Genomic DNA, 20,374 nt, shown 5'->3' on the forward strand with positions numbered 1-20,374 from the left:
TCGCCTTCCGGTCATAATATTCCTTCTGGGTCGCCTTTGACCTTCGAAGTGCCTCATGGGCAAGTTCGCACGTTCGGTGTAATCGTTCTTGCAGCTCCACAACGTAGCCGTACGTTGTTTTTGTCTCGTCATGTAGTTGGCTTCCCGACCACAGCTCCTTGAGGATTGCCATTGGTCCTCGTACGTAGCGTCCATAGAGCAGATCAAAGGGCGAGAAACCCAAGCTTGCCTGCGGGACTTCCCTGTAGGCAAATAACAGTGGGGCTAAGTATCGGTCCCAATCTTTCAGGCTTTCTTGGCACATCTTTCGGATCATTTGCTTTAATGTTCCGTTAAAGCGCTCCACTAGACCATTCGCCATTGGATGGTAAGGCGTGGTTGGTAGCTGTTTAAAAGACAGCAGACGGCTTAACTCTTTCATGAGCTGTGAGGTGAATTGTGTACCTCGGTCGGTTACTATTTCTCGTGGAATTCCGACCCTGGAAAACATCTCAAGCAATGCCTCGGCAATTCTTTCAGTGGTGATGCTTGGCAACGCAACCGCGTCTGGATAACGGGTTGCAAAGTCCACCATAGTTAGGACATATCGATTACCACTGGCCGATATGGGTGACAGGGGTCCAATGATATCGATAGCGACACGCTGGAAAGGCGTATTGATTATTGGCGCGTTTCTCAGAGGCACACGTCCTACAAGATGTTTTGGGACGGTCCTCTGACAAATGTCGCAGGACTTCACAAACCGCGTGACTTCTGCTTGCACACCAGGCCAGTAGAATTCTTCCGAAACCCTATCCGCCGTCCTCTTTGTCCCTTGGTGACCGGACAGTATGCCTTCGTGTGCGATCTTCAGGACGGATGCTCGAAGGTCCTTCGGAACAACCAGCTGTTCCACTTCTCTCTGTGTCGCAGACTTGTACCGCCGGTAGAGAAGGTCATTGATGATGACGAATATGGCAGTGGTTGATCGTGTCGTTTTAGTCTTGCCAACGTCCGCGAAGCAACCACTGAGGCTTCGGTCGTCTTTTTGCATTTTTGCGAATCTTTCGGGACCAACGTCCAACGGGCTTGGCATGACTACTGGCAGCTTTGGTGATTCTTTGCCACCGGATCGTGATACAGCAGCCACATCATCATCGCAAACAGGTTCGGTGTTGTCCTTGCAATGTATACAGGCATCAGTACGTTTTTCAGGCTTTAGCGCGGCTTCGCTTCCAGGCAACTCGAGAGAGGGGCAGACGCCGTTGATATTGCCCAACACAACGTCATACAGCGGCCGTTCCATGCATATGACAAGTACCGTGCCCTTGTAGAACGGACAGTCGATATCAACTTCCGCTTCTGGAAGGTGCTGAGCGGAACTGTCTAATAAATAAACAGTCCGCGTTTTCCCAGTAAGTTTCTCGGCTGGAACAAGTGCGCGTTTTACGATGACAGTGTCGCAGCCTGAATCTCTGAGAACGGTCACAGGCTGACCTTCCAGATAACCTTGCGCTGTCGGCATTCGTGCTGTTCGACGTATCGGACCGACGGGGCTTTCCGCACCCGACCCAATCTTGTCACATCGGGTGTCTTCAATGTCTGTTGAAATTTGGCACTGTTCGCGCAGGGTGCTTTCTTGCGTTGTTTGACCACGTTCATAACTGGAACACAAAGCCTCGTTGCAGTCCTTCGTGTTCTTGGGAAAGCTCTGTGGCTTCTTCCCTTTCACATTGTTCACGGGCCTACTCCCTGTGGCTCCAGACCAGCAATCAGACGGCTTGTGGCCTCGTTTATTGCATATGAAGCAATGGGGCTTTCCTTGAGCGCTCGTTGGCTCTTTTGGCACCGTCCCGCTCTTCACATACGCGTTCTCTTCTCTGCCTCTCGCCAGGTGTGTCCGGCCTTGGGCTTCGAGATAATGATCCGCTGTTGCGGCCAAATTGCTCAAATCTTTAAAGCCTCGTTCCTTCAAAAATACCGCGAGCTTCTGGTCGCATCGACGCAAAAATTGTTCCGAGACGACCCTGTCTCTCAAGGCGTCATATGTCCTTTCGGTTTTGGCCAGTTCTTGCCAATGCTCAAAATAACCAAGCAGTCTGCCTGCAAATTGGCGTCCTGTTTCGCCATTTTCGGGTGTGGCCTCTCGGAACTTGATTCGGTAACCCTCTTCGGTATATACCGGAACCTCTGAAGTAATGTTGACTTCAGCTTTGCAAAGTCAGTCGCATCTTCCGCAGACATGCGTCCGACAACAGTGAGAGCCTCCCCTGTTAGGCACAAACTCAGGGATAGACCCCACCTGTCACGAGGCCATCCTTGGTCAGCGGCTACTCGCTCGAACCTTTGAATATAAGCGTCGAGTTCATCCCGGGATTCATTAAAAGCTGGAATTAGCTTGTGCGGACTCCGAAAACCTTGACTGCTCGCGCTGCGTTCGTTTGGTTCAGCTGTACCTGCTTGACTAGGTTGTTGCGACTCTTGCACGCGTAGCCTTAGCTCAAGTAACTGGCGTTCTCCGGCTTGCCGCTCTAACTCTCTGTCGTGATCCTCCTTAGCAGCTTCACGCTGTAGCGTATATCTCTCGCTTTCTCTCTCGCGCTCCTTCTCTATCCACTGCTGGAGTGCCTTTCCTGACATTCCTAACTCTTTACCAAGACCTATCAGCTTTTCGGCATCCATCTTCAACCACCGCACATAAACAAAGTGAGACTCTCAAAAGGTGTTAAAGAGAGTTTTGTCCTGTCGCGCGGACGCCAGAAATGTAGTGAGATGATTGCGGACCGTCACGTTTGTTGACGTGCGGTGCGGTGAAGGATGGAGCCGTAGACGTTTAGGTTTGAAGATAACATATATTAGAACTAAGCACTCTGTAAAACACTATACAAACAGCACGACGCACACACCACACAGTGACTAAAGTACATGTAACCCATGCATGCTACGTCCCTACGCTACAAGGTTCTTGCTCGCGTCCTCGTCGTCTTCAGTAGAAGGAGACCATGGTGGGACGACTTGGTCGCTGAGCAAGGCGTAGTGGGTCGACTTGCCGCGATGCTGGGTTAGTGGTGGCGGCGGCTCGAACGTTGAGGATCGGCATGCGATCAGACGACCAGGAACAGTACTAGCCGGGAACAGTCTCGCGGCCAGGTAGTCGCCGCACAGGTCACCGACATCCGCAGGAACGCAACTGGTCAGGAGGTTGCCCAGCGGTTCACCCGAGCAACCCTCTCGAACCCTGGCTCTTCGAACGCCGTCTCCAACGCCTCTGCTGCGCTAGTGCCTTCTACCTCTTCTTTTTTTTTTCTCCGCCGCGCCACCTCGTGCTCTCTTTCTTTCCGCGACGCGCCGCACATGTAGTCAATGTCGTCGTTGTCGTCGTTTCACCACAAGGGGCATCATGGGACCAAATGTGTCGGCGCTTTCTGGCATAGTGTCTGTTGTAGCCTGTGCATTTCTTCGAAACGTGTGAAGCGAGGTAATACAGCATTACTTCTGCGAAAATTTATTTTTAAGCACTGTAATGGGTTCTCTGTATTTACAAGGCAACTTTTCATATCAATAATCACTTTTGTTGTTTTACTTGTACTTATAAACACATTGAAGAGGACCAGTACGAGGGAAATCGACAGGATGGGCACCGTCTGTTAAAGTCAACAGCCCTACATCATCATGGACTATATTTTCGAAGTGAAAAACATTGCTAATCTGCACTTGACTGTCTTAGTTTCATTTACGGTTTTTGTACGCGATATGTATGCAGTCTTGTTTATTTTTTCAATGTAGTTATCAGTGTTCTAATGGCTATTTATAAAATGTTATGTACTCGCCATCGATGTGTTTGGCTGATGCGACGTATTCGTTGGTAGCTGATGTATTCTGGCTGGATATCTTGATTCATATTACCCGCGGTTGCGTTTTCTTGTTGTCGATTTATATTGTGTGTAATAAGGTTGATGTACTCACTTGAAATCCCCCCTCCCCCCAATGTAATGAATAAATTAAAAAAAACTCTCCCTATCCCGAATTGTGTGTGTCGAGCCTACCTTGCGAATTTTTTTTATCTCGATCGACTTTCAACATAACCTTCAGGCGCCACACAGTACATATAATTTTTCATCTACATATCTCTTTCATGATTGACTGTACTAGACATTACTAAATAAATGTATTTTGTGCGTCGTTTGGTTTCTTGTGTGTACTACGCAAGATTGACACAGGCAAGTTACATTACATTTTTCTCTACAGCACTAACTAAACCTTATTTTCACATCGCAGTTATTTTTACACCAGCTTAATCCTGTCAGCACACAGTTTTGCGGGCAAAAAAGCAAAATTGCGCGTAGATATCGTCAAATAATTGCAACGAACGCGAAGAGCACGCGCAACGCAAGGGAAACTAACCGCCGTGCGCGAGTGGCTGGCTACGGTAAAGGAGGCGTGACGTGTAAGCCAAAATACAACAGCGAAAAAGAAAAAGTTCCACACACAGGGGGTCACAAACCTTATGTACCAAGCATTGAAGCGCAAAAAGAATTGTGCGCATTTCAAACATACACACGGCATATTAAATGTGATTGAATTAGGCAACTTGGGGCATGTTCCCGGCGCCATACATTTACGTCTTCCACCTTCGACGAGTTAACGACTATTCGTTATGAAGATGTGCAGATGCGATACCGATAAAAAAATGTGGTTGATCCCTCTTATATAGGAATCGGTATAGAACACGAAAGTGAAACGTGTCTTCACAGAAGTAGTGTAATGTTTATTGCACATTGATATATAATGTCTATTGGAGTTTTGTGGCTAAAGCGCCCTTAGGCGTTGATGCACCCACGCTGAGGCCTGGTGGCACGTCTCCTCCATCACGACTACCAACGTCGATGACCATGAGCAACCGTCGTGCATATGATAGCTGCACTACGCTGCACACGCTAGCACAACGCGAAAGACGAAGCACGTAACTGACACACTAATACAACGCGCAAGACAAAGCACGTAACTGAATCGTCACCGAGTCAAATCAGCGCGTACAGCGCGTCGTAATTGCAGCCTCCGCGATCAACTTCAGAAACATTTTCAGAGCTAATTGCGGAGGCCACGCTCCGCTGTGCTGAGTACGGTGGCGTTGGTAGTGCTTCTTGATGCCAGCGTCCCTTCGAATGCTGGCATCGAGGCGTCGTAGTGCTGAGACCACCGAAGCGTTCACTGTCGGTGCGCGTTAGTGTCATAATGCAGTACTTTTTTTTTCTGCTCGTAGGCGGCGGCACAGCCCCGAGCAAGAGCGCGGGTACACGGAGGAGTGTTAGATCAACGCCTGGTTAGATATATAAGGCGCGTCTGTGTAGCTCTCTGCAAATGCGTTTGTGGCGCAATGGGTTAAACGCTCGGCGATCTATCGTCGCGGACCGAGAGGTCGTGGGTTCGATTTCCAAATTTTGCATGTTTGTGGAACTTTTTCTTCTGGTTTCTTTCTTTGTATTATGTTCTATGACGTATTTCCGTGACGGAAATACGTCATTGAAGTCTTGGTGGACCCCGGCATAAAACACTTTCGTGTTAAAAAAATCCTCATCAAGGCAAAGCACTTGGAAGCGCGCCGCGAGTAACACTATTTATGAACGCAAACGTAGCCGAGTCTGAGCTCGTGTGATTCAATATGGCAACGCCAGCGGAGTTGTCTCCACCCTGAACAGTGGCGCTGGCATCGAGGCACGCAGAAAGGATAAGAATAGAGAAGGTAAAATTTGCTACATTAACATGCAGGGTGGTCGTAAGCAGGAAAAATGGCTGGAAATTCAAACGCAACTGAATGATGAAGCGATTAGTGTGTACGCCTTGACCGAAACGCATCTACGAGATTTGGAGCAGCCGCCTGTTATTGACAACTTTGTATGGGAAGGGTGCAACAGAATGACCGGGTCAAGGAAAGGCGGAGGCGTAGGCGTACTAATTAGGCGAGGTCTGAAGTGGCGAAGGGTAAACGAGACATGTAAAGAGCATTTATGGATTAGTGGTACATGGCAAGGTAAAAAGACGTGGCTGGGAGTAGCTTACCTGTGGACAGGTAATGATAGCAGGGAAAAAAATAAGGAATTGGTCGATTGCATTAGAAGCGATATTAATGAGTTCAGTAACTCGGGCCAGGTGATATTAGTGGGAGATATGAACGCGCACATGGACGATTTAGACGGATATACTGATTACAACGGCTCTCTAGTGCTGGATTTGTGTGATGAACAGAACCTTATAGTAGTTAACAGGGAGAATAAGTGTCATGGACAGGTAACGTGGCAATGCGGAAACAGGCAGTCATGTATCGACTACGCCTTAGTCTCAGAAATGGTCTACGAACAACTGGACCAAATGATAATAGACGAAAATGGAAAAAATAGCCTGGGAAGCGATCATAGACGTTTAGCATTAAAGTTTGGGAGAGATACCAGCGCAGAACATGAACCAATAGCCTCAGAGTTTTTAAAAATGAATGACGAGCAAATAACAGAGATCGCAAACAACATAGAGAAGAAAATTGAGGCTTTTCCTACAGCAGTCTGGGAATATAAGGAACTGGTGGAGGTTATGCAGCATGAAATAAGGCGGACACGGCAATACAATTGTTGGATTGGAAAGAGGAAACCACGTAAGTGGTGGAACAAGGAAATTAAACAAGCTATAGAAGAGCGTAAAGAGGCATCTAGGGTTCATCGAGAAGCCAAAAAGTTGGGATTACAAGAAGAAGAGGTGCTCCTTAGATGGAATACGTACCGAGAAAAGAAAAGGGTTGCGAGTGAGCTCGTGCAAGAGAAAATTAAATGCGCAAGTGAACGTTGGGTGCATAACATTCACAAAAGAGACAAAGGCGCCCCAAAAAGATTCTGGAACCATATAAAAGCACTCGGAGCTCCAACTAGAAACTCGCAAACGGCTATAAGGGATGAAGACGGTAACATCTATGAAGGCGATGATGCGCTGCGGTACATCACAGACGTTATCAGGCATAACTTCGGTACGAGAAAAAGCGTAGTTCAGATAACAGATCCAGCAACAACAGAGAGGCCTGAGAGATCAAAATTCAGCATAGAAAGCTTTATTGGAAAAAGGCAGCAGAAAATGTCCCTAACAACACGGCAGCAGGACCCGATGAAATCCCAATACAGCTAATCAAAAACCTCGGTCCAAAAAGCAAGGCACTGCTGACTAATGCCATAGAGCAAGTGATTAGAACAAAGAATATTCCCGTTGGATGGCGTGAAAGCAAGATGAATCTTATCTACAAAGGCAAAGGAGATAAGGATAAGACGAGCTCGTACAGGCCAGTTAAAGTAACGTCGGTGATATATAGAATGGCAATGCAAGCCATAAAATTAGAACTGTCGAAGTGGGTGGAAGAAAACGGTGTATTGGGGGAACTACAGAATGGGTTCAGGCCAGGCAGACGCTTAGAAGACAATATGTTTGTACTAACTCAGTGCATAGAGATTTCAGTAGCTCAGAAAGACCTTTATGGATAGCATTTCTAGATATTAAAGGAGCTTATGACAACGTAGACAGGGAATTGTTGTGGGATATTCTTCAATACGAAGGCATAGATGACGATTTCGTGGAGCTGCTGAGGGAGATATATCGAGACAACCAAGTACAAGTGGCATGGGAAGGCCGAAAAGGAAATGAAATGGTGGGAATTCACCAAGGATTGAAGCAAGGATGCCCTCTGTCACCATTGTTGTTCACGCTTTACGTCAAGGGCATAGAAAGACGACTGGAAAACAGCGAATTAGGTTTTGATTTATCCTACATGCGTAATGGACAAATGGTGCAACAGAAGATCCCTGGACTGATGTACGCAGACGACATTGTGCTACTAGCGGACAATAAAAAAGATTTACAGATACTTGCGAATATCTGTGGGAACGCAGCGACAAATCTAGGCCTTAAGTTTAGCACAGAGAAATCAGGGATTATGATCTTTAATGAGCACACGAGTAACTTCGTGGTGTCAATTCAACAGCAAGTAATACCCATAGTGAAGCAATATAAGTACCTCGGCGTACACATAAACGAAGGAAAGAATTACTTAAGCAACCACCAAGATAATCTGAAAATAAAGGGGAAGCGGAATGCAGCATTAATGAAACACAGAGCACTGTGGGGCCACAATAAGTATGAGGTGGTGCGTGGAATCTGGAAAGGAGTAATGGTGCCAGCGCTAACATTCGCAAATGCCATTATATGCTTAAAATCGGATATATTGGCGGGTTTGGAAGTTAACCAAAGATCAGTAGGCCGGTTGGCTTTGGGAGCACACGGTAATACGACAAATGAGGCAGTGCATGGAGACATGGGTTGGGCCTCTTTTGAAGTCAGAGAAGCACAAAGCAAAATTAGTTTTGAAGAAAGGCTCAGGAACATGGATGAAAATAAATGGGCGGCTAAAGTGCACAAGTATCTCTACATGAAAAGCGTGGACACAGAATGGAGGAAGAGGTCAAGGAAGTTGGCAACCAAGTACAGGATAATCGAAACTGTAAATAGACAACCAGGGGTCATCAGAAAGAAAGTGAGAGAAATAGAGACCGTGAATTGGATGCAAAGAATGGAAACGAAAATGACAATGGAGATTTACAAGAATGAGAAGAAAGAAATTAGAAGGGAAAATCTGTACGATAACACAAAGGGCAGTGCCTTGCTATTTGAGGCTCGAGCCGGTTGCCTAAGGACGAAAACATATCGGAACAAATATTCGGAATTAGATGAGACATGTGTATGCTGCAGTAAAGATCCAGAGACCACTCAGCACATCCTAATGGAATGCGACGGGATCCACCCAGCGAGAACCGTAGGTAACGTGCAACTCCCAGAAGCGCTTGGGTTTAAAGTGGAAGGAAACATAAACAGATCAGCCGTAGAGATCAGCAAGAGACGATTAGAGTACTGGTGGAAAAAAAGTAGGGAAAAGATGGATGCGACCTGATCTCTTAAAATCATAGGCAGCGGTACAAGGTAAATTTTTGAAAAAGAAAAATAATGATAGGTATACAAAAATGCAAGATAAAGAACATGTATAGTATACCTGATTAAATCAAGCAGGCTAGGTGACTATTTGTCGCCGCCCCGTTTCAAAGGGGATGCCAATAAATCATCATCATCATCATCATCACCTACGCGGCCACGCTGCGCCGTGTTCGTACTAAGAGTGGACGACCCTGTACAACACTGGATTTGCACGGACTCCTAACTATGGCTGCAAGCTTGCGCAGGTATTTGTGTGTCGGTTTCTTTTCTTTATCCGTTCACGTTTTACAGCGAAGCTGTTAGCCTCTAGTTGGTCGGGATTTTTGCGTGTCGGCGCGGGCGATTCTCGCTCACAAAAATGTGGGCCGATCCAGGAAACAGTGAAAAGAAGCGGGAAGCGCACAGTGTGCCACTTGGAGGCATCAACAGATGACGTCATAAGGTGACATCATCACTTGACGATGACGGGATGACGTCAGCAGATTACGTCTTCGGGCGATGTCGTCACGTGACGATGCCGTTATTCTCGTATATTCGAATTACAATCCGAAGCTAGCATGTCTGCCGCTTGTGTGTAAGTCGCACTTTACGAACTGTCTGACGCAATTTACTTCGGAGAATTCAATTGGTTCAATAAGGCCAGGGTGTCGGAACAAAATGTTTTTCGTTCTGGTTTTAGTTTCGTACCACTGAAAAAGTTCCGTTCCGGTTCTGCTCCGGAACGAAAAAAAAAATGATCCGTAATGGATCATAACGGTTTTGGCTCGCATGTAAAAATTTTCGAAGCAGAATAACGATAAAGACATAGTATTAATTTTTCTCAAAAAGTGAATTCTGACATCTTGCTCAGTGCCTTGAGTCAAGGCACTGAGCATGATCTCAGAAGCAGCACGTGATCGACTGTACTCGCCGCAATTAGAGACCGCTGTTTCGATAAAACGACCTCAAACGAACACAAATGAATCATATAACTTCGGTACCAAAGCGCTGTGCCCGTAGAAAACGAAACGATAAGCTCTTAGTGCGCAAGCCCTGGGTTTTGCTACCGTGCCGATCTGCTAGTGCACTGAGCGGCAGGCTTAGATTAGTGGAGCGCTCGACCGGCTATCGCTCGCGCTATGCCCCTATGCCTGCCTGAGATATGCGCTAATTCTGGCATTGCCTTGCCTGACGTAGGTTGTTTCGGATTGCTGACTTTCCCTTGAACCGAAAACCGATCACAAATATTTCATTTTCACTCCGAAACGAAATAATAAATAACGTTTCGTTTTTGTTTTCATTCCGTTCCGACAAACTATTCATGAATAAGGCACTTGCATGCGGTTGGCAGTGGATTTAGAAGAAGGATGTATGCTCATTTTCCGCGCACATGCGGGGGCGCTTGATGTACGTCGCTAGTGGTGGTGGTGGTGCTTCTCTGACGTCGGCAACAGCTCCGCTGTACATCCGCTTTCACAGCGCGGAATGGAGGCGGATTTTAATTTTTTACTTGTGGCCCAGTCTGTTGCATCAGAATGAATCAATTAGCCTAATCAAAGGTTTATTGCTCCACGGGGTGACCATTATTAGCCTACTTGAAGTGGTGCGAATTATGTAACAAATCGCAGTCACCATAATCGTAATAATCAGCCTATATATGTACATTGCAGGACGAAGGCGATGTACAATTATGCTAAGGTCTGAATCTGAACTAGTTGCAACGTCTTTGAACCAAACAGCGCGAAAGACGGGTCGCCGCGAGTAACAAATACACACACAGAGCACAGACACACTCTGCATGTGTGCCAGTTTGGTATTCGCTGTGTCCTGTTTTTTGCGCTGTTTCGTTCAAGTATGCTACACTTAAACCCCTGTCTTGCACCAGTTGATCCTATCTTACGCCTGTAAATTTCCTATAATTTCGTCACACCAGTCAGTTACTGGCATACCTCAATTGACCTTTCCTTCTCCATCGCAATGTGCAGTTAGCCAATTAAGAAATTTGACAATTTATTTGCTGGGTATAGGGCGCAGTTACAACGACTGAATTCAAAGTGTTCCAATGCTTTATGTATGCCCATCTAGTGAGATTCTTGGGATAGCGAGTTTGGAGACATCTTACCCTCGAACCTTGGCAGAAAAAGCACTGGGGTTGCACTTAATATTTTCCGACTACGGCCCCTCGAGCGCTACAGGAGAGAACTATGCGAATGGTATCGTATTTTGCGGCACGGTTTAAAGTGCAAGGGGAGGGGGCGGGGTGAATATGAAAAACTGATGTTAGTCGAGGGATATAGGTATGACTTCATTACTTCCGGACTTCAATTACTGAAGGACAACGTGTGCCTTCAACAAATTTTCTAAAATGTCATTAAATAACCTGTATATTACATGTTGTGAACATTCCGACTTGTCGTACAATTAATTCCTACCTTGATGCAATGCACCTGACGTGGCAAAAATCCGACATCTGAAACAGGCCATTTAAAAAAAAAAACGTAGCGGTGTACGAATAGCGAATTTTTGAAATTGAATATTATTCGTATATTGGATAAAAGCAATCCCTTGAGAATATCGGATCAATGTCTTTACACTTCCAAACTCTAGGAAAGTGAAGCGCTAAGTTCTACGAAAAAGAAATTATGGTTTCCCTAACCATGGTCTGATTACTCCGTAGTGGAGAACTACGGAATAACTTTGACAACCTGGTTTTCTTGATCGCGCACCTAAATCTAAGTACTCGAGGGTCTGCGCATTTCACCCCCATCGAAATGCAACCACCGCGGCCGGAATCCAACTCGGCGACCTCAGCAGCGTGACGTCATAACCACTGAGATTCCGCGGCGGGGGTGAGCCCTCGGGTAAGAATAAAATTCTTATTTTCGTCACTTGATTCACGTGATGCTGTAAACAGGATGTCAGGTCAACTGAGAAGCTTGTAAATTAGGAACAACTAAAAAGGTGATGATCATTTATAGTGCACTAGGGACAATGACAGTATAATAAAAAGAAAGGGACATCACGCCACAGGATACATGCAGGGAGTAGAGGGTCAGGCTTGTTAAATGCGATAAGTGTAATGCTACAGCACTGTACATCGTTCTGAAGGGATGCAAGTATAGTGAGACTAGCGAAATAATTAATTTATTTGCCAAAATCAAGGCACCAAATTCGCATGCAGCGTAGGCGAGATATTGTTATTTGACGGATGAAAAAAAAATGTCGCAGTTTTGCCCGAAAGGCGAAGCATGAATTGCAATAGCAAATTAGTAGAGAACTATTCGGAGTAGGGATAGTAGTTTTATCGGCTGCATAAACTTGGACACATTCGCTTACTAACTGAATTAACGAGCGTGGTGTCAGCGCACACAAACGAACAAGAATAGATCACACTCGATGACCGCAGACAACCAGTGTCAAAGCGCTGGCAGCAAGCGCAGCCGCCGCAGCGAGCGAACGTTCGTGCGGTCTATCGCTTCAACGGAAACTGAGCGGCCGAATGCACAGCGCATACAAATGTCAGAGCCGTGTGGAGATCGCTTTCAAGATACGGTGCGCGCGACAGCCCGCATTGGCGCAAAGTACAAGCGCAGTTTTTGGCAGAAGTAGAAGCTGCCCCCCTCCCTCCCGCGCTGCCTTCCCGCTTTCCTCCTTTCGCGTGGGAGATTGAGTGGCCAGTTCCCCTTGCGCCCGGTTGCAACATACGCATTAGGTGCCACAGCACAGCGTCGCCCCCTCCCTCCCATACCACCACGGCCTTTCGCGTGAGTGAAGTCGCGTTTGCTCTCCGCCGTGCGTTCGTTCTCCGTGATAGCGCGCGTCCCCCGCGCGCTTTCACTCGCACATACGGCGCGCGGCGCCAATTTTATCGCCCTTGGACTTTATACGGAACCTCATGGCGATGGCGACAACGACGGCGACGCCGACGGCAGAAATACTCTTGAAGTGTCCATATAATTGCTATCGCAATAGTGAATTTTGCAACCCAACAGCACAGGCTATTTGTTTCACATTAGAACTTTGACTATCCGAGCACTCCTTATAAATACACATAGCCTGAACAAACCCACGTTATGAGGAGAGAACCGGACACCAGTTGGCGGAGTTCCTGTAAGACGCTGTCGATGCAAAAAATCGGCGACAGTTTTCCTGTGTTCATCACCGAAATTTGACGTCTTTTGTTGTGCCGCTCCTTGAAAATGCCGAAAGCCGGAAGTATTGACGAAAAATAAAATAAATGGTGGGGAATGTGAAGAAAGGCGAACAGCGAAGGATGATTTCCATTTTATATCGTCTCTCAGTTCATTGTGTGCGTGTGCGTTTATGTATGCGTTTGTGTTTATGCATGCGTGCTTGTGTTCATGCCTGCATGTATGGCTATGTAGGTGGGTGGTTCTTGCGCTCTAAGTGAAAGTGCCACATCCTTATCTGCTCATGCAGTAATTGCTTCGCTCAGGGCGGCCACATGACTTACCCCACTGCGCCCTTGGCACGGACGTCTCTGCTATCTTATCGTGGGCTGTGATATGTGTAATACAAGTTTCAGTGGTACTAAGTGAAAGATAATCGCGGCTAGAAATGTAACGCAAGGTCGAGCAATAATATACCCTCCTCGTAAACGATAGCTTGTGTTCCTTGGAGCCAGCGTTGGCAAGGTTGTTAGAGAGGTCTTTCGTATACGTGCACCTTCCCACGCATTGCACAGAGAGCGAAATGACGCACCCGATCTACGTGGTGCATGTGAAATCAAGAAGTGGAAAAGCGTGGTGAAAGAGCCGCTACGTTTCTTAGTCGCACATTCATTCACGCACAGTATTCACGCACTGATCCAATTTTGATAGGTTTGTGGCGTTTCTGCGTGACGGCCGGAATATAGAGTTACTGGACAGTATTTTAGGGTGGGAAATCAGTGGCGCAGCCAGAAATTTCTTTCAGTTGGGGGGGGGGGGGGGGGGTTGCTGGGCATGCTGAATACAAACACAAATCTCAAGAGCGGAGAAGGGGGGGCACGAGCCCCGTGTTGTGTCCCCCCCTGGCTACGCCACTGGTGGGAATGAGTGAGTGTTTGATAGTAATGTAAAATGGAAACAGAGGAAGCTGTACATCGCGGTTTTACCTCAGTTGCGCTCTTTTTTCGTTATTGTTGTTGTCGCCAGATGCTTTGCGATTGCAAATGAAACGTTGAAAGCTCAGTTAACCTCGAGACATAATTAAATTTCCCTTAGGAGCACGATCAAATGAAATTTTACTATATTTGCTTAAACTAGGCTGGAGCAGGCTAGTTGGCAGTTCTTCGTGTAATGGTGCAACACATTCTGGGGGCCACGACATAGGGTGAAATGAAAGGGTCAGTACCGCACAAAAAATTTTGAGAAATATATGTGAAAACAGAATTAATAACTAGATTCAATAAAAGTAAGCGTCAGTTGATACAAATATACATTGTACTATAATATTAGATACGTAAACATTTGTTCATAGAGAAGTTACATTTTATGAAGGAAAAAATTTAGCATGAGATTCTGTAGTCTCACTTAGAAAATAGAAAAACGGTCATAGCGCGGAGTCGGAGAGCGTGTTGTCATCCGAGACTGTGGGGCTGCGCTGTACTCTACGGCCACTGCGCTAACCATTGGTTGCCGAGGGGCCGAATGTGGCGCACTCATAGCCTTACGCGACGTGTACATGCCATGGTGGTAATAGCTGTTGGACGCGACATCTCTTCGCGGCGGGAAAGTTCCTCGCGGACAATCTGTCGGGTAGTCGAAGGAAGGTCGAGGCAAGGGCTCGTGTCCACACTGGCAACCGTCGTAACGTTTGCCAACTGACCAAACTTTGGCGTAATCCGACGCATCTTTAGCGTTTCAAAGGTTCTGCAATGCCGAATGACGTCAGACACGGAACTTGGACTTTATTTACCGATGAGAAAATTGTACACGTCCTCAGCCACTCGTTTCAGCAAATGTCCGACTTTATCTTCTTCTGACATGTGAGCACTGACCACCTTGCACAGCTTTAAAACTTCTTCAATGTACGTGGTGCATGTCTCACCTTGTAGCTGCGCCCGTTGCGACAATGTCTGCTCAGCACCCTTCTTTTTGGCGACTGAGTCCCAAAAACACGCCTTGAGCTCTTCAACAAAAAGTTCCCACGTCGTAAGCGTGTCCTCGTGGTTCTCGTACCACACGAGTGCGGTGTCGGTCAGGGAGAAACACCACATTGGTGAGCTGAGCGGTTGAATCCCACCCGTTGCACTTGCTCACCCGTTTGTAATAGACGAGCCACTCGTCGGCATCTTATATCCGCTTTTCCTCCGAATGTGGGTGGAACTCGGTAGTATTGCAGTCACCAGTGGACTGCTAGGCGCTGCCTTCGGAGCGGCTCCTTCTTCAGGCATATGGAAGGCGGTCACGGCAGATGGCGGGAGGCCGGCAAGTCGACGGCTTCGACGAAGCTGCAGCAGTGACGCTTCCGTCGTTTTGAACGCTTACCCAGCACCTCCACCACTCTGTTACGCGCGAAGGAGACCGTTTATCACCCTTACGGATGAAGGGGGCCGTTTATTGTAGGTTTTGAAGGTGAGCGCAAGGGCGGCCAGCTGGTTGGTATGGTATGGTATGATATGCCTTATCTGATGGCCCATACCCACTGCGGGGGATTGGCCAAGATTTGGATGGAATTAGGCAATCTTTTTAATACTAAAATCGGTAAAAATAAGGGGAGAAAATGAACAAAAATAAATATTTAAGAATTCAAGAAAATCTATTTGAAGCACTTATAAATTCCTCCTCCACCACCACCACCACCACCACCATCATCATCATCATCATCATCATCATCATCATCATCATCATCATCATCATCATCATCATCATCATCATCATCATCATCATCATCATCATCATCATCATCATCATCATCAGCCTATATTTATGTCAACTGCAGGACGAAGGCCTCGATCTCCAATTACCTGCGATCTCTAATTACCCCTATAAATTCTAGAGCTAGTGGGGGTATACTAGTGGGAGAGCTAGTGGGGCTATACTAGTTCAGGTGCAACCAAACTAGGCAGGCCCACTAAGCTTCATCAAAGTCACTCCCTCATCAGAACAGTAATTGGCCTCCCTGGTGCAGTATTCGGCCACTACCTCCCTGATGACTCCGACAATTAACCCATAAGTTCCTCCACGGCTGAGCAAATATCCCTGTGGCACTTTTCAAGAGAGGAGGCTCCTAAAGAAAGGATATTTAGAATAGAAAAGCTTAAACCAAGCTGTGTAAATTTTGATTCTAGAGTATTTTTCCTTAAAGAAGAAAAACGGCGGCAGAATATGAAAAAAAAATGATCTATTGTTTCATCTTCTCCTCAGAATGGGCATAGAGGGGAGGGCACCATACCAGCCCTGTTAGGATAGAAGTTTAATATTGGTACCCGACACCGTAATCGGGTAAAGATGACTTCAGTTTTTCTGGTGTGAAAGGAATTTTTGGGCCAAGGGAATAGGAGGTGTCGATATTCTGAGAAATTAGCTACAGCTGGGTTCAAAAAGTCTTGAATAATTGAATATCTCCTGAATCTAGTAGTCGTTAGGTAAGCTATTGTAGGAAGTAATCGTAATACAGGGCCACTGAGGGCCGCTCTCGCGAGACTGTCAGTCATTTCGTTCATGAATAATCCTTTACGTCCAGGCACCCAAAGCAATCTAATCAAATTTATGTGGGCAGGCACTAGAAAACGAAATGTACGTAAAAGGTTAGTGACACTATTTGCTGTGAGAGAGTAACATAAAGATAAAGAATCTGTTATTATTACTACCGCCGATATTGATGAATTTAGTTTGCGTAGGGCTAGAACTACAGCTAGAAATTCAGCCAGAAATACGGAAAAGAAGTCCGGAATCCCGATTGCGAATGAACAATCTAGAGCAGGAGAGAAAATGCCAATTCCAGATTTTTCTTCACACTGTGAGGCCTCTGTCGCAATGACAGTACTTACAGATAAACTTAATAAATGGGCTTGTAATAGGCGGTTTAATATATTATAAGAAAGGAGTTTTGCGTTGTTTGGGTAGATGTCATCATATATGATTTGTAGGCTCCCTCGCACATCACAAATAGGCGGCACCTCCCAGATACGTACATTTAAGGGATTGATTAATGTTTGTACGAAGACCACCTGGGGTGTATGAAAACGAGGTCAGTGTACTCCGAATAATAGTGGAGGCTGGGAAATGAATATGTATTCTAATCTTGTAATAGGGGATTCACACAGTTTTAAGACTGTTTGCACCGTCAGTAAACGAAATCTACACAATATTGAGGGCAACCTGACTTCTTGGTGTAGTATGTTATTGGCAACACATTTCGGTAATCCACAACGCAGTCGTAGGGCTAACCGCTCAAGCAGAACAAGGGGACGTAATTTATAAGCTGGCGCACCGGAAAATAATACACATCCAAATTCTAAGATGGGCCGCACATACATTTTATATATCATTAAAAGTGGATCTCTCCGCATTCCTGACCGACTGTTGCACAGCTTACGAAGCATACCAACGGCTCTCACTCCTTTTTAAACTATATGGTCAATATGGCCGAGCCAGCTGAGGGAACCGTCATATACTACACCTAAATATTTCACAAACTCCACTTGAGGTATAGTCTCGAGGTGATAGGATAGCGATATGTTAACGGGATTGTTAAGAGGGAAAACCAATATCGAGCATTTTCTAACGTTAAGTTGATAAACTCAGCGTCGTCCTCTTCTTTTTCAACCCGGGACCGCAAGCACGTCCACCGGTCATCGTTCTTCTCACTCACGCGTGCGTGCAACAATATATATATATATATATATATATATATATCGCCACACTTTTGAACAAATTTCGGTTTACCCTGCATGTGCGGACACAGTGTAAACCGATATTTGTGCACAAGTGTTCGATTGTGCAATTTTTCTCACGACTTCACACGTGCCATGGTCAAAGGTGGTGGATGCGTATCGGCAGCACGGTTTTGTTGCCTGAGTCTCTTCATGCCGTTCCTTTACCCTACGTGTCGAACGCCGGGGCACCATAGCCGAGCAACCGTCAAATTTCTGCAACAAATTGCTCACTCGTAAGCCTTGTCGCTCCTAGTGAGCACAAGTTTGAGTTTGATGGAGTATACCAACCATGGCCGAATGAGCTCTCTCAAACGCGATCAGTCCCGTTCGGATCGACGAACGTATACTGGCGAGCTGTGCCTATCTGAACGCCACGTGAGAGGCTAAATTTAGCTCCGATTGCGTCATACGTGGCGCAACAATGGCGCCGTCTGTGCAGACGACACATGCATGATTTAGCTTTCTTCCTTTACTCAATGATACACAATGCATGACGCGCGTGAGTAGTACGGTTGCAAGGATACAAGCGATATTAGTGTTACATGTTCTCGTTAAATTTCGTTACATGCGGTTTTAGCAATCCACCCTCTATGTTAACATAAATGAAACACGCTTTGTGTCAAAATCTGTGAAATACCCTTTATCTAAATCCTTAGCTTTACGTTAATTATTATTATCTCGAACTTATTTTTACGTCTCGTCTTTAAAACAAGGCTGACTAATTTATGCATTATTGTATTTGATTTGTGATTGGTCTGCTTTGTATTTTCATTAATATTTTGTTATCATAATACCAGCCAGTACTTGGCCTGTCGTCGACTGTGCGTTTGTGCCATTACTTGAAGGAAAACATTATCATCATCCTCACACATTCATGGCACGTGAGTCACGCTTGACCGAGGTACGAAGAAGAAAAGTCGACCAGGGTGGACTGGTAAGCTGAAAACATCTTATATGTGAATGTATAGATCACTTGGCACATTCATACTGGATTAGGTTATGAAAAGCGTGTTAGCGCGCTGACTGGGACGTGGGTCACAATTGGTCACGGTGGTTATTTCCTCCGTGCTTCTGTAAAGGGCTTTCCCGTTCTGTGCAAGCGATATCCTGGCGAAAAAATCAAGGGAAGGGAAAACCCATTGTCGCTTCGCTTCTGCGATCGGTGGGTCTGCCCCACGTGAGCGCAGCCACAAAAAACAGGCGGATCACTTTTCTTTATTTTCTTATGAGTGACGTCACCCTACCTAATTACTACACGACGTTAGCAAATTTAGCTCTAGGTCATGACATCACGATTATGTCGACGACGTCGGGTCTGGCATTCTATGACTAGTTTCAGCGCCAGATTAAAATATTTTACAAGTGTTTTCCAATGTATGTACAAAGTTTCATACCTGCAGGTGCGAAAAGCGTGAGTTAGAATTTCTAGAATTCTGGACCTTTAAAGGGGCCAACTCTTTTGAAGGGGCCGTGACACTCCCGAATTTTTAGCAAAGCTTACGAATTAGGACTCGGTGTACAATTTTAATAATGTTGCATCATGTCTTATAAAAATAAATTACGTTCGAGAAAAACTCCTGTACGTGTTGAAAGCTGGGGCAGTACAAGATTGCAAAAAAAAGAAAAGAAAAGCGCATGCAAGAAAAGAAATTGACGTAGGTATTGGGATTCTACCTGTGGCGCTCTATTGTGTCAGCGCAAGACACCACATACCGGAGGAGTACGAGCTCCGATCAAGTTTATTGAGTATATTACCTAAAGCAGGACAATACTGGCAACAGAAAAGACGCGAACATATTCCTCATTAACACATTGATTACATGGATTTAGAATCAATATGTTCGTTAAAGATCCCCAGGTGGTCAAAATTAATCAGGAGCCCTCCACTACGGCGTGCCTCATAATCAGAACTGGTTTTGGCACGCAAAACGCCAGAAAATAAAATAAGAATCAACGTGTTGCTTGTCAGCCTCTGTTGTTCCAAGTTTGCTGCTGCTTATGCGATAAGACTAAAAGTAAGTAATCGTTAATAAACTGCATTTGCATCCCTAAAAAAAAGCACGCGTTTAGGACAAACTTAAAAAACAAGTTCACTTGATTACCCATTCTCTCCCTCTTCTTGGTGTCGTACGTGTTCGCGGGATTTTCGCAAATTAATACTTTCACAGGCTGGCAGGTACGCAATGTTATGAGCTTGAATTATGCATTGAACATCAAATTGTACGTGCCTGCACAAGCTGAAACAACTTAAATGTATTTTTTTATCGCAATTGAACAGTGCAATAATCTGGCAAACTTTGACGGGTGGCGAAATGAAGGTTATGTGCGCGGTGTACGCGTGGTTTCATTTTCGCGTGTGCGTCTCGCTTGTACGTCCAGTATAGTTTCTGCAAGCATTCTCTGGTTTGTGCTCTTATTATGACGCGAGTAAAATAATTGCGGGTACAATGCAACGGCGACGCGCCCTTGTTGCGCCGTTGGATGTCAGAGCTTGAGGAGCTAGGATGAGTTCAG

The sequence above is a fragment of the Dermacentor silvarum genome, chromosome 3 (assembly GCF_013339745.2).
Source record: "Dermacentor silvarum isolate Dsil-2018 chromosome 3, BIME_Dsil_1.4, whole genome shotgun sequence".
Classification (NCBI taxonomy): Eukaryota; Metazoa; Arthropoda; class Arachnida; order Ixodida; family Ixodidae; genus Dermacentor; species Dermacentor silvarum.